This window comes from Dipodomys merriami, unplaced genomic scaffold (assembly GCF_024711535.1).
Source record: "Dipodomys merriami isolate MVZ:Mamm:240054 unplaced genomic scaffold, mDipMer1.0.p SCAF_11, whole genome shotgun sequence".
Classification (NCBI taxonomy): domain Eukaryota; kingdom Metazoa; phylum Chordata; class Mammalia; order Rodentia; family Heteromyidae; genus Dipodomys; species Dipodomys merriami.
Window position 1 is genome coordinate 8316619 of NW_027202382.1, and position 15876 is coordinate 8332494.

At 36.9% G+C, this 15876-nt stretch overlaps 2 long non-coding RNA genes across 3 annotated transcripts in view; one reads left to right on the forward strand and one right to left on the reverse strand.

The window, feature by feature from the left end:
* Positions 1–621, reverse strand: part of LOC138815997 (uncharacterized) — a 163381-nt gene extending 162760 nt beyond the window's left edge. Inside the window, exons 1-2 of the long non-coding RNA XR_011368535.1 lie at positions 552–621; positions 104–330 (exon numbers count right to left, since the gene is read on the reverse strand). This is a non-coding gene — a long non-coding RNA (uncharacterized lncRNA). The remainder of the gene's footprint in view (positions 1–103; positions 331–551) is intronic.
* A 99-nt stretch (positions 622–720) lies between these two features.
* LOC138815993 (uncharacterized) overlaps positions 721–15876 on the forward strand; it is a 152581-nt gene continuing 137425 nt past the window's right edge. For both annotated transcript variants that reach the window (XR_011368533.1, XR_011368534.1), the window contains exons 1-2: positions 721–798; positions 6828–6973. This is a non-coding gene — a long non-coding RNA (uncharacterized lncRNA). The remainder of the gene's footprint in view (positions 799–6827; positions 6974–15876) is intronic.

Here is a 15876-nt window from a genome sequence, read left to right on the forward strand (position 1 = left end):
ATTTCAGTGTTTAGCTCTGGGAGAGCTAGAAGAATTCTGCTTCAGAGAATATGCAGATGTCATGTTTGCCCCAGGAATTTTTTTTTCTACAGAGAATACTCACCCCTGACTGTTCCTCACACCAAGCATGTGGGTTTTGTCTTTAAAACCTGGGTACAAGTGACATTCCAGGCTGCAGGTCTTTGAGACAGGAATCTACCTGCAGTCACCAGCTTTTGAATAAAGACTCCTAATTTGACCTCTCAAGATGTGGCTTCTCTGTGTCTTTATGATCAAATTCCCATATAACGGTACAAGTAAAAAAATCAGGTCGACACTCATGGAGGTAGTCTGTAAGGGAAAGTAAAAAGAAATCTCTCATTGGAATGTCATACAATTTTTATATCCTGTACCATCAACAACAGCTACTATTGATTGAATCTCTAATATAAACTAGTAGCACAGTTTAACCACTTGGGACATTTTCTTGATGTGATTTAATGTTTATATCAGTGATACAAAGAAGCATTACTGTTTGTATTCTAACCTCTCTATAGATCAGAATGTCTCACCTCTTCAACTAGTTTGTTGAGGAGCTAGGATTTGAACCAGGGTCTACATATTCAAAGCCCAGGGTTTCTCATCATCTGAGTTAGTACAGTTTGTAGCTGTCTCTCTTTCATGATGTCATAATGTATCCATGTGAAAATGAAACTACTCAACAGAGGATGGCAGAGTTGGGAAAGAATGGACAGAGAATAATGGAAGAGACGATACAGGTCAAAGCATTATAGTAGTGAATTGAATTGAAGCTCTTTGGTACGATAATTTTAAGATAACTTTTAGATACTAAAAATATAATTAGGGAAAGGAGTAATAAAGACAGACTTATTCAGTTATTTTTAAAGTAGTTAATAAGAAATAAGTAAGTTCTATAAATCTGCCTGAATCTGGAAGAGTTCTCTCGGTTTCCTCTAGTCTAGTCTCTTAGCTTAAGATTCATCTAAAAGCCACTTGAATCCCAAAGTTAGCTTTACTTCTTGTGATTTGTCAATAGAATTACTTTAAGTAGCCTTTTTGCCACTCAGATTCTTTGTTTGTTTGTTTGTTTGTTTTTATTGTGAAAATACCATGCAGAGGGGTTACAATTACATGGGCAAGGTAATGAGTACATTTCCTATCAAGCATTGTTACCTCCTCCTTTACTTCCCCTTCCCATCCCTTCCCATCTCCACCGTCCCCCAGCCTCACCCCAGCCAAAGTTGTAAAGTTCGTTTTTCGACATAACGACTTGTACATCTCATTGTTACAATGGGTCCACCTGTATCCACTCAGATTCTTATTCTGGCTAGTTCTCTATCTAGCTTTGCGCAAGATGACCTCTCTTCAAATATCAAAGTTTCAGTGTCTTATTTCACATAACAGTAAGTTGTGTTTGTGTTCGGTGATAGCATTGCCTTAATTAGGAGATAGTCTGTGTGAACCAATGTTTAGTGGAATAGGTAAAACATGCTTTTAAAAATGATGGTATTGGTAGACATTATATCCTTAATCAGTGAATAACTACTTGTTCAACATTTCTTTCAGATCCCTTTACTACAGAAATTGGGATATCTAAATTTGTTCCAAGCGAGGAACAAAATTCAAATCTTATTTTTCCATATCTCTATAGTCACAAGTAGTCAGGCCACCTGTTTGTCAACCAATGAGATTAGAGCAAATCTTTTCTTGCTCTACCTTCTTTGTAACTTGTCTTCTTCATGTTTGAATTAGTGTGATAACTGGAGCTGCAATCACTACTTTGAGATAGGAAACAGGACAAAACCATTGTTTACAGAGGGGTTACAGTTACATGGGCAAGATAATGAGTACATTTCTTATCAAGCATTGTTGCCTCCTCCTTTGGTTTTCCCCTCCCATCCCATCCCACCTCCTCAACCACACTCCCCACCCTCCACCCCCCCCACACCCTGCCTAAATTGTAAAGTTTTCGACATAACATCTTGTACATCTCATTGTTGCAATGGGTTCTCCTGTATCCCTATTTAAACATTTTTTTCCCTTCCCCTCCCTAAATTATACCAACATCAAATACAGTGAAAACACGGGTTATACCATGGGGGGGGGAGGTTCTTGTGTATTCATTTGTTTGCTGGTCCTGTGGCTTGAACTCAGGGCCTGGGGTATTGTCCCTGAACTTCTTTTTTTTTTTTTTGTCGGTTGTGGGGCTTGAACTCTGGGCCTGGGCACTGTCCCTCAGCTCTTCAGCTCAAGGTTAGGCCTGAACTTCTTTTGTTCAAGGTTAGCACTCTACCACTTGAGCCACAGCGCCACTTCTAGCTTTATCTGTGATTAATTGGAGATAAGAGTCTTACGGATTTTCTTGCTATGGCTGCCTTCGAACTCTGATCCTCAGATTTCAGCCTTCTGAGTAACTAGGATTATAGGCACAAGACACTTGCGCCTTGATGGGTTTTTACTTTTTATAGCTAGTTCAAACATTTTATAATAGAATTGTGTCTAGAAATGTATATAGGAAGATATTAGCGATTTTATAAGACAATCATACTTAGAGTAAATATATATATAATGTAGTGAAATTATATATAGCATATATACTAGATAATATATACTATATAATATATAATGTAATTATATAATTATAAATATAGTATAGATAATGTAACTATAATTTTATTACATATATACATATGTGTATGATAATAATTTAAAATATTGCATCCTGGCAATGCAATGCTAAAATACTTGAAATTCAAATTGAGGGAAAGTAACTTTTTAGAAGGTGTCACAATCTAAAAAATAGTTAATATTTACATATACAGGGCTCTATGCATATACACACAAACTAACTAAAGGATAGTATACTTAGGAGAGGTGTCCAAAGGTATAATTCCTCTGAACTAATAAACTGTTCATCAAAATGAGTATCAGGAAGCAGAAGCATGTTTGTGGGAAGTATGAAAGGAGAGGGCATAGGAATGGAGGAAAGGTGAGCAAATGCAGTTATTATATTCATTTTACAACTATGTAACTTGAGGATAGGAACAGGAAGAGGATAATGGGGGAGAATAATTGAAGGGTGGCATTGATCAAGATGCATTTCACTCTTAACCTGACAGCTACCTAATAATACCAGTTAAAACTAATTTAATCTACTATGATTTAGAAGGGAGAAAGATGGCAAAAACCTACTGGACTACAGCCATGAGAATTCAATGATAGCCAATGAACATTCTCCTCTACAGAGTAGTAATAATAAAACTTTAAAAATGGACCCAAGAAACTCTCAAACTCAGAAGAAAGAGATTGAACTTAAAACAAAACAAATGACAATTTACCTGATCTTCTAGATGTGAGAATTGGAAAATCACATTTTATTTACATTTTGGGGAGCAAGAGCATAATAAATATTGGGGAAATAATCAATATTTAAATATTTAGAGATGGGAATTAAAATTTTAAAAAAATCACAGCTGCATTCTTATTAACATGAGCAAGCATTTTAGATGGAATTGAACCTTTTAATACCATAGAGTTAGATACAGGCTTGGATCAGAATACTGAATACCAAGTTATGATTCTCATAGTATCTTTTATCCAAAAGAGAATGAATGGTTTCAAAAGTTCTTCAAATTCCATAAGGTCTTGCATATAAAATTACCTACCATAGTTTGTAAAGATATTAAAGGTAGAAAAAATCAGTACACTATGTCAATCTCAGAGCATGGAAGAGAGTTATCTATCAGCGCTCATAGATTTTGATGTTAAGGCATAATTAACATTTGAAATATGGGAACTATATCTTTACTTCATCTGCTGTTGTATCTGTGCTTTTCAGTCAATGTCATTCCTGGATTCCTCTTCACTCACCGCCCACATCACAAATGAGAGGGGCAGAGTCAAATCAGAATTGGAAGAGGCAAGACCTGAAAAAGTGCACAGCAGTGTTGCTTTTGCTGTTTGTCACTTTGGGATGTTAGGCTCCTAACTAGGAAATAAGGCCCAGGGAAATGAGGGCTTTACTGATGCAAGTTAGTAGAAATTCAGGCAATCCTGGAATTCTAGAACTTGTATATGGCAGGATGAGCTGATAAATCAAAACCTGCCTAACAACCAAATGGGGACAGGAGTCCACCAAAGGAAAAGAACAAAAATAGGATGAAATAAGGACAGGGTACTAAATTTTTGGTAATACAACCATATAGGAAACAGAAGACCCACCAATCAGAAACCCTTCTTTGAAGAACTCCAATTATCCCTATTTAACTCAAGACCAATCTCTATAATGCAGAAGATGGCTGAGATGGGCTGATGTATTGCTGTCCTGTGGCAATGCCTATCTATGCCATGTGCCACATTTCTGCCACATTTCTTATCTCATAAACTTTTTCTCTTTTACTAGGTTTGCCTCTTGCCTGATTTCTTCTTTTGCCAGATGGTAAACCAAGCTGGAGAGTGGTACCTTGAGTACACAGATCTAAAACTCTTAACAGGGATGCTAATTCCAGTGATATGAGCCATGTAGTCAACTGAGTTTAACAGCCATTTCAACAAACCTAGGACAACCAAAGGCTAAACTGAATTTGAGACTATTTCCAAGACTTGTTATAAACACAGTCTTGGGTCCACCCACCATTACAGAATAAGAAGCTGCATCTCAGCAAGATGCTAAAGGGTTAGACCGCCCATTCAAGTCTGAGACTCACAAATGTCAGCATTTCTCTTAACACTGGCATTCCTCGTGATCATTTGCAATACCTTATCCACACAGCAGCACTTAGAGGTGAGGGAGGTTTTGTTTCCTCTCTTCCCAAATATTTTCTTTGACAACAGATTTTTTGAGTGAATGAAACAGTTGCCCTATGTGTGACCTATGCAAAATTATTCCTGCAGGTTGGTCCTTCTGTCACTCAGGATTAATCACATGTGTTTACTTATGAAGGTGAGAATTTCAAATAGAGCTCTGAATCACATTCTGGAGTGCATTATGATAAACATGAGGAAAAGAGAAACACATAACCATTACATATTCTTTAAAACAAAGGGAAGAAACAGCAACTGAAAATATATTAATGTGATTTTATGGCTGAGAATTTTAAAACAAGCATCATGAAATGCAAAGTTATAGCTCTCTTAGGAATCATAACGGGGCTGTAAGGCAAGTATATATTAAGGCATAAATATAAGAATCTATACAGTAATAGACAATACTACAAACAGGTGTGCCAAGGGACTAAATTATAATTGACATGGGAATCATAGATTTAAGATTTCATACTGAATTTAAATTCTTTCTGAAACACTAAAGTAACAAGAAGACATCCATGGACCACAGAAAGGGTATATCATAAATCTAAGGAAGTCTTATTAGGAGCAAACAGTTCCCAGTGTTTTATTTATAGCATGAAAACAATGTAATTAAAGGAATAATCAATTAAAAATGTATTTAAATGAGGGTGTTCATAAGTTCCATGTAAAGTGTATAGAACCAATCACTGTAAGCTATCTATGGACCTTCAAGCAGTCTGAATACGAGTGACACACAAACTCACTAATTATAACTCATTAACTTGTCATTTATGGTAACATTGAAGAAGAGAACTACCAGGCAGTTGGCAGGAGAAGGCTTTGAGAACATCAGGGTTGTTCCATGGGGAAGGGGAAAGAGAGGGAAAGTGAGGGTGACCACATGGCCTTCCCATTCCTCTGAGTTTGACTGGACAGTAGACCAGCTCTCCTTTCTCTTGGGACATTGACTTCAGGAAAGGTGCTCTTATACATTCTACCCTGGCATTCTGATACAAAATCTTCTATAACCCCAGGAGTATTTTTCTCAAAGACCTGAGAATCCTTCCTTGGATGAAGCTTCTATGCATGCCATCATGCCCCAATGCTACGTCTCTCCTTTTATTTGATTCAGCCGAGACAGTTGCCTAAATCACTATGTCTGGTGTGTCCATGCCTGCTGATTCTGATAGGCTTTGAAATATTTGCTGATGTAAAGGTTTATTGGCACCAATAAACTAGTTATCAGTTCGTGACAGATAGTAGTTGTCCACCTGAATAAACAAGATATAAAGGCATTCTGCTTTGGCACTTGTACTCAAGATGGAGTAGTTGAGGTTAAAATTATTGCTTTAAAATTGGAAGACGTCAAAACTAGGTCCAGCTTAAAAGCTACAGTTCTACCTATCCTGGAGTACTCCATAACAAGCTCAGCCTTTTCACTTCAATGGTAGTCTAATATTTTTTAATTTATTATCTTTAAGCAATTGTACAAAGGAGTTATCATTCAACAGAGAAGTTTATGAATACTATGAATCTTGATCAATGTCACTCTTTTCATCATTCTTTCTCATCCCTCACAAGTCTCTCCTTCCCTCAATAGTCTTACTTTTGTAGGCTATGTTGAATTTTATGAGGAGTCTAATTTTATAAGCAGCAATCAGCAAGTACAGATGGTTTACTCACATGACCAGCTTCCAGTACTTTGCTATTAGCTGGCCCCAGTGGTTAGTACTTCTCAAGCTTGAGAAATCTTTCTCTTTAAATAGTCTTGATTTGTATGCTGAAATAGTCTTAAATAAAGTCTTTCTTGCCTACTTAATTCTATTTAGCACCTTTTTTGACTGTGTGTGTGTGTGTGTGTGTGTGTGTGTTTAGAAAAGCCTGAAAAGGGAATAAAGGTCAAGCCTTCAGTTCTGTGAAAACATTTAATCTGCATATGTTCTGGGGTTGGTGGTTGTTTTTGTTTTCTCTCTAATGTTGTATGCAAACAAAAGTTTCCATATGGAAGTACTTAATTTAGGAATGATTTTCCTTTACAGGTGAGTTCATGGAACTCTCAGAGATTGAAAGATTCACTGGATGGCCCAAGATCTCGTGGTAACGAGCTGCTGTGAAGCCCAGGGACTCTGCTTCATGCTTCTATAAATATTGCTTTTGGATAACCAAAGAAGACACTGTGAGGGAGGTAATGCAGGAAAATCATGAAGGGATGGGTAACTTACATAAAAGGACAATCTTCCTTAAGGAACATTCACGTGCAGGCAAACAATTCATATGCAAATTTGGAATAATCTCTATTCAAGCCATTGTTGGAGAACATTTATGAGCCATTACTTGTGCTACTTTATGTACTTGAATCTATCTACATTTTCCTAAATTCTCTGATACCATTTCAGAGGCTCATAAACCTAACATTGGCAAATGTAAAACCAAGTCCTATACAGAATCCAAGAGCTTTAGTATATATAGTGGTTGTCTCTACTTACATACATGGACATCAGTAAATCCTTTGCGTTTTCAGTTGAGGTGATTTAGAGCAGATGCACAAGCATCAATTTGGCTAAGGTGTTTAGTTTTGCCATCTCATTTCCTCATTTCTTCATCTTATTTCCTTGTGAGGAATAAGTCCTGAAAAAATTGTATTTAAAATACCTAGACAATTGCTGGAGATGCAGGCTCAGTGTTTGCTTGCCATTTGTAAGACCTGGTTCAATCCCAGTATTATAAAATAATAATAATAATAATAATAATAATCACAGAAAACATTTTAGGCAATAAAAGGGACTCAACATGGTTGTAGAAGTAATCAATGACAAAATAAACACCAGTTATCTATTTCTTCAGCTTACAGATATAGATAATAGCTAGATATATAAGGATATTCTAAAACAATGTACATATATGTCAACAATTGTTTGGATTGCATTTCCAATGATGTGTTGTGGAAACCTACAACAAAAGCCTAGAATATTTGATTCCTAACTTAGTGTTGAGTTGTATCAAGCCAAAATTTCCATTAATACAGATTTTTTTCAAGTATTTTAATAGTACTAATTTGAGGCAAATGATCAGGTTTCAATAATTACATCATGATCCTATCAATATTAACATGACAGATACTTTTTAGCTCTTTTGAAGGAATAGTCGTCCTAATGATCTAGTAAGTAATTTATAAAAATAAAAGAAAATAGTAATAAAATTTTAGTATTGGTCAAGAAAAGAATGCAACAAATAAAATAAGGTTGCCTACTAGGTTCTAGACAAAATACCATATCTCTCTCCAACATTTCAGTGTCTGTAGAAGTCAATTTAAAAAAAAATCAGGGAAAAGGAAAAGTGGTTAAATTAGGAAAACATTTTGCCAAACTGTTCCTGAAGTGCTCCTTAAAAGAAAATAACCTGAATTACCTTCATACTTTCCCTGCTTAAACATTCTTTCCCTTAGGGTTGGGAGGGGATGGTAAATTAAATCACGGAGAAATACTGTCCTGCTGATGGAGACAAGTTCAATTCCAAAGATTTATCTCCTTAGACAAACCAAATCAGAGTCAGTAAATATATCTGAAAAGTTCTGATGTCTCTGCAGAAATACAAAAGTTGTGAGCACATGCAATTTTACTTCAGTCAAATTTGGTGCTGTTGTCTTGAGGCTGTGATTAAAGGTTAGCTTTGATCAAATAAGTTCCAAGGATTTTGTGAAACTGAAGAATAGGCTACTAGATAAAATGCAGTTGACCAATGAAGACTGCATTTTAGACAGCAATTAACGTTTAGCACAAGTGTCTTCTATCATGTGCCTATGTGCATTTGTTTATAATTTCTATAAACAAAATAACTAAACATTTTCTAGCATATTATTTTCATCCTTAAAATATATTGTTGGACCTGCTAAGCTAAACTGATTCACAATTTCCAACCAATTTACTAAATAAAAGTACACAGAGAGAAAAGATGAGATTTCTAAAAGAAAATAAATATGACATCCAATATGCTTTCATGTCTAGCCAGTATGAAAGTTTAATTTTTTTAGTATTTTTAATTTATGTAAAAGATATTCTGATCTGCCTGATTATCTTTACTTATTCAGATTGATATAAATATAGCATAGCACTGAAACTTTTGTATAGGCTTTCTAAAATGAAAAATATGACACAACCTTTCCAATAATACTCTATATAGAGCATGAGTGGTATGTTAGAGCATTAGCTACTGTAAGTTTTGTAATAAGAACACTTTGTCATTTGCAGAGAAATGTATAGACCTGGAAAAAAAATGTTAAAGTAAGTCACATCCAGACAGATAAAAGACACCCGTTTTCTCATATGGGAAAGTTAAATCTAATTTACAAATACATATGTAGTCATATACAGGGTTTTATGCATATATACACAAACATGTAAACTAATGTATGGTATATGTAAGGGGAATTTCAATGGTGTAACTCCTTTGAACAACTAACCTATAGTCTAACGAAATGAATAAAAGGAAGTTGGTACTGGAGGTGAGGGGAGGGGAATATGAGGTCAAGGAGAGGGGGTAGACCAATGAAGAGGAGAAGAGTGGGAGAATGTAGTCATAATATTTAATGTATATATGTGAAATGGAACTAGGAAAACTGGTGGGATAGGTGGGGTTGGGAGAGATCTGGGAGAATGACGAAAGGGGTGAAGTTGATCAGAATGCACTGTATTCATAAATAACATGATGAATTGAAACCTCTTTGTACAATGATTTAAAGAAATAATTATTTAAAGTAAACAAACAACAATGACAAAAAACCCAACCTAGCTGAAAATTAGAGGGTATAGTTGTGTCCCTGCTTCATTACCAGCAGCCTTGTGAATATTTCTCCGTTACTATTCCATGCTCCATTGTTTTATTTAGAAGTAGGACATTTGAACAACTTCTCTCCAAACTCAATTCAACTCTCAGCACTTATGAGGATGTCTTTAAAACTGCACTTTCTTTTAGTTTTTTATCCTCAGTCCTTGAATGGAAATAATCAAAAAATACATATATGAATGAAGTAACAAATGAATGATTTTAACCCACAAAATAACTCTGACAAAAGTGAATATAGGCACAAAACAATATAACGCCATGAAATTAAAAAAAATTTTTTTCTAAGATAGGTCAAATTCAGTCTACATTTTTAAACTAATGAAAACTGCTATTAGCACATACTTTAAAAAATATTCATTACAGTTCAGATCTAATTTCTACCCTCTCAGCAGCTGTAATAGAAACAGTGAATATTTCCATAATATCTTTTATGTCACTGGGATAACAGTTTTATATTCAAAGATTTCTAATTGATTTGGCCATAAAATAAGCTTTTGTTCAAAGAACGGCAAAAAATAAAAGATAAGAAAGATGGCAATTTAACACTCTGATATTCACTGCATACAAATGTCTTGAGGCCATTGAAATATTGAATGCAAAAAGAAATAGGCTGAGCAATAACATCAAGAAATAGGCCATGGAATGATTGAGCCCAATAACTAAACAAGGATACAGCCATATTGTGTTGCTATGTGAAAATGCAAGACCAGCTTTGTTTCAAAACACCATCCCATGTTCATTTTTAGTTGCTTAGCAAATAGAGGTATCTATAGGATACTGCACTTAAATGTGAGCAACTTTTGTCAGTAAATTTAGAAAATATCCCTGGCTTGAACTATCCCTTTATACGTTTTCTCTCCCTTTCCTCTGAGGTCAAGATTGAATTGGAACATTGATTTTCTTTACATTTATGTTTCTGTGTGTGTGTGTGTTTGCGTATGTGTAGTGTGTGTGTTTCTTTTGTTTTACTTTGTTTTTGTACTGATAATAGGGCTTGAACTTGGGGACTGGATCCTGTCCCTGAGTTCTTTTGCTCCAGGCTAATGGTCTACCACTTCTACTACTTGATTGACAGTTTCAGTGTCTGGCTTCTTTGTTGGTTTGGTTTGGTTTGGGTTTGGGGTTTTGTTTTTTTTTTGGTGTGTGCGTGTGTGTGTGTGTGTGTGTGTGTGTGTGTGTGTGTGTGTGTGTGTGTGTGTGTGTGTGTGTGTGTGTGTGTGTGTGTGTGTGTGTGTGTGTGTGTGTGTGTGTTTAATTGGAAATAAGAGTCTCACAAACTTTTCTTGTCTGGGTTGATTTTAAAGCATGAACCTGAGATTTCAGCCTCCTGAGTAGCTAGGATTACAAGCAAAAACTTCCAGCTCCCAATTTACATTTCTTATTTCACAAATTCCTTCTTTCTATCCTATGGAGGATATTGATCATAACCTCTACCAAGCAGCTTTAGTATCTATAAAATTAGTCTGTTCATTTATTCAATCATTCATTCTACACTAATGGATCTTGAGCTCAAGGGCTTGCTCTAGCAAGGCGAGTCCTCTATCCCCTAGAACAAACACTCCCAGCCCTGTTGCTTTGGTTATTTTTCCCATAGGGTCTCACATTTTTCCAAGGCTGACCGTGACTCAAATGGTGATCCTGCTCCTTGTCTGTACCATCCGATGCACTTAGTTTGTATTACAGACATGAGCCACTGCTCCTGCCTTATTTATATAAATTGAGCATAAATAGATTGAGATAAACTGATGGGAATCTGCAATCTGTAATCTCAAATGTTAAAGCCCACTCCTCCACCCCCAAAGCAGGCCACACATCCCCAAAGCAGGGGACCAAGAACCTGCACAACAGGTTTGCACAATAGGCAGAACCAAACTCCCAAGACATGTCCTGAATCTCTTTGAACCTTCCAGCTACTTGCAACCCCACCTCCACCCATGCCCCTACTTAAAAGTCCCTTCATCCCTGCTCCCATTACTCTGTGTCTCCTGACTCTCCTCAGGTCACCCTGGCATCCTTCTTCAACTTTCATTAAATTGGTCTATTGAGGTCAATATCTTTGTCTGTTTTCATTCTCCCTGCCTTTCAAATCCATCCTTTGCCCTAACATAAGCTATTGCTGTTTTCTCCTCATCATACATTTAAAGAAATGGAAGCTGTCATCCTCAGGATGATCGACTATCAGGAAAAACAAATGAAATGTCAATAAGTATAGAGGTGTGGTGTGCACACCTGTAATCCTAGCACTCAAAAGGCAAAGGCAACATGATCTTAATTCTGAGGGCTGCATCAAATATGTAGTGAGACGTTGTTTCAATGAAAACAAAAAATTAATCAATTAATTAATTTTGAATATATATGCATATATATGTCCAGGAAGCTACAAATGTCTTTGGTTCACAATCATGTGTTTTCCTCCTTTTTTTGTTTTTTGGGTCCAGTTGTGGGGCCTGAACTCTGGGCCTGGGCGCTGTCCCTCAGCTCTTCAGTTCAAGGCTAACGCTCTACCACTTGAGCCACAGCACCACTTCCGGCTTTTTTTCTTTTTGCTTATGTGGTGCTGAGGAATCGAACCCAGGGCCTCATGCATGCAAGGCAAGCGCTCTACCACTGAGCCACCTTCCCAGCCCTTGTGACTAAGTCTTTTCTCCTGCTTTTCTTGTTGCTTTTCCTCTTTTCATTTCTCCACTTGATGTTTATGCATCACCTTGTTTTCCTCTTTGTCATTTACTAGTTAAAAATCATTATCATCATAATTATTTAATTGGATAAATCAATTATTCAAGAGGATAAATCTCAAAATGGCATCTCTCATTCTTCCCTCTGACTCAAAACTTAGTTATATTACAAAGGAATTTTTTTCCATCCAGATAGTCTCTTCCCATTCTACAAAAGAATGCTCAAGGTCATGCTTGGTAGTGAACACCTATAATCTCAGCTCAGTCACTGCAACAGCCTCTTCCAGGTATATACATTTATAAATATTCCTCAAAGTTCACAGGAGTTCCACTTATTCCATGAGACTCTATCTCTCTTCTTTATGCCTTTGCCCTTGTTCTAATCCCTCTGTAGTCGTTAGAAGAAAAGTGAACTATATAGAATAACTAACTAGAAGTAGACCATCTGTTTAAACACTTTGGTGTGCATGATACAAACAGCTACAGTGATTGACAGCAACCCTTACTCTGACCACAGTGGTACTTCCAGGAACTTGACTAAGCCGACTGGAAAACAGAATATCCGATGGTTGCAGGAGGGTCTTGCCTTTAGTTTAGATTCCTGACAGTGTTACCAAGGGTCATTAACCAAATGTATTTCCAAGCACAATCTAGAATGATAAAGCTCCTGTAGGCCTTATGGGTGACATATTCTTTCTGCATGTGCACAGATAAAAATAGCAATGTCAGACACAACAACTGTCAGATTTGATGCCTAGGGCATCATTTTCAAAATGACAGATGTGGATGCTAAATTGAGGTTTCCTGTGCACTCTTTACTTGTACCTCTTTCAAGAAAGCCACCCAGTGATAGGCTTTCTATTTTCATGTTTTCTGTGTGTATTTGGATGCTAAGAAGACAAACAAGGCACACACTCCACAGCGTGGGGAGAGGAGACAAAGGAACACATGTCAAAGTAGAATTTTCAGCTACAAGCACCTGTCTCACCGACAAGGCCCTTTCAAATGTGGGAAAGGACTGAGTCTCTTCAGGAGTTCATTGTTACATTCTTTTTCAAAGTTGCTTCTGCAACTAAAAGATCTTTTTAAACTGCACTCGGAGACCCTCCCAATTTTGAGACACTCTACTCCCCTTCCATTGTTCCCTGAGTCATAGATTCTGGGGTAAGCAAACTATTTCTGTCTAGGGCTGAAGTAAATATTTTAGCTTGTTCTATATGAATGGGGGGGGGGTGTGGTTCTGTTCTAATGAAACTGTATTCATGACAATGGATCAAGAATTACATATAATTTTCACATCACAAAAGATTGCTATTCTTTGGATTTTTTCTCTAATTGTTTAAACATATGAAAGGCATTTTAAAACCCATTTTAGATCTTTAAAAGGTGGTATAAAATTTTGGTGTACAGGCTATGATCTTCTGATTCCTGGTATGCACAACTTCCATACAGGGCCTTTATGACATAGCTGAGCCTATGACTTGTCAGTTCTCTTCACCATCAAGCTGAGAGCTCTAGATGGGATCCTTCTGAAAGGCCAGAAAAGCATTTATTCCACTGAAAAACATGTACCCTTCTAAAATCTTCCTCAAACACACTTTGTGTTCTGGTGTGTCTACATATCTTAGGTAAAAAAAGACGAGGCCCTTACTAGTCAACATGCTACTTATATTTTCTTTCCTTTCAGAATACTCTATTTTTGTACTACTGAAAACAAAGTGGGAAATGTGTTATATTTTAAAAATCTTATTAGGGCCGAATGTTAAGTTCTAGTAAATTTTGTGAAAGTTGTGTCTGATCCAATCTAGAACTATATTGAATTCCTTTCTCATGACTTCTAACAGAGGATCATAATAGCTCAATAGCTTTGTACATATGGCCATATGAAATGAACTCTAAGACAGGGAAACAATGGGTCTTTTTTTGGGGGGGGGTGTTGACCTTGTTGGCCATGTACTATATCGAGTTCTTTTCTAACTTTTATTTCATTTTTATTTTTTCATTGGTTTATCTGGCATTCACTGTCTTTGATTCTGGTACCCCGTGTCTTGCATATACATTTGTCCTCTCCTCTTCTCTCTTTTCCTTTCCTTTCCTCATTAAAGACTAATATAGTCATGTGAGTTAGGTAAAACACAGTCTGCCCACAAATATATCATGACACACACAAGTGACACTGGGCCTGGGCTAGACAGAGGTAAAGATCCTCAGTCCAATGTTCAGTTTCTCAATGAGGTGTAGTGGAACATTATCTTTTCTTTTCTTTTGTTTTTGTTGTTGTTGTTGTTGTTGTTGTTGTTGCCAGTTGTAAGGCTTGAACTCTGTGCCTGGGTGCTGTCTCTGAGCTATTTTGCTCAAGGTTAACACTCTAACACTTCGAGCCAAAGCTCCACTTCCAGTTTTTGAGTGGCTAATTGGAGATGATTCTTTTCAGCCCCTGCTGGGAGGGGACCACTGCTCTATGATCCTCAGATCTCAGTCATCTGAGTAGCCAGGATTACAGTCGTGAGCCACCAGGGCCCGGCAAAACATTATCATTTTGAGCTGGAGTTGTTTGACAATCTTGAGTTTCCTAGAGGGTATGTAGAATTGCAGAACAAACTCCTTCTCCTTAAAACATTTATTTTATTCACATCTGTTGATCGAATTAAAATACTATCCTAATTTGCTTATAATTGAACAATTCATCTACCTTCTCATCATGCCAAGGTGAGAAGCTGGACTCTGTAGTGTCCTAGGAGTGGCAAAGTGGCAAAGTTGAGGCAACATTGTTACAGCTTTCTGTAATACTGGCATGATTGGGAGCATTGACAGACTCTGACTCAATCAACACTTGAAGAAGAAGAAATGGGAAAGCTAGCCCCCTGGCTCCCCTGTCCTTCAAATATACTACCAGCTTTCTAGATTCTGCTAAAGCATTCTGTATTTAGTCTAGCTGGCTTCTCCAATGTTTCCAAATTCTTCCTGCATGCCAGTGCCCAAAAGTTCTGAGCCATGTTATAATGAATAGTCACAGCCATAACCCTACTCTTGGTACCAGTTTCTGTGTTAGCTTTCCATTGCAGTGACAAAATTCCTAAGAAAATCAATAGAAAGAAAGATTTGTTTTGGATCACAGTTTCTGAGCTTTCAATCAAGATGACTTGTCTCAGTTGTTTCTGGGCCTGTGATGAAGTAGATCATGGTGGCCGGGAGCAAGTAGTAGAACAAAGCTGCTCATTCACCTCATGACATCCAGGAAGCACAAAGAAAGAGGAAGGAGAGGAACGGGGACAAAATATACCCTTCAAAGGCTCAACCTCAGTGATTTGTCTCAATTAGGTCTTATTTTCTAAGATATTTCACTCTCTCCTAATCTCTCATTAAGCTATGACTCCATCAATAGATTAATCCATTCAATGGGCCTGAGCTATCTTCCTCACATAATCTCTAAAGGACTTCACTACAAACACTACTGCACTTTTATATAAAATGTGACCTTTTGAGAAATACTTCTCATTTAATCCATAAGAGTTGTTATATGATAGATCACTTCGCTTGTGTGACATCTTTTATCCTTGAGAAAGAGCCT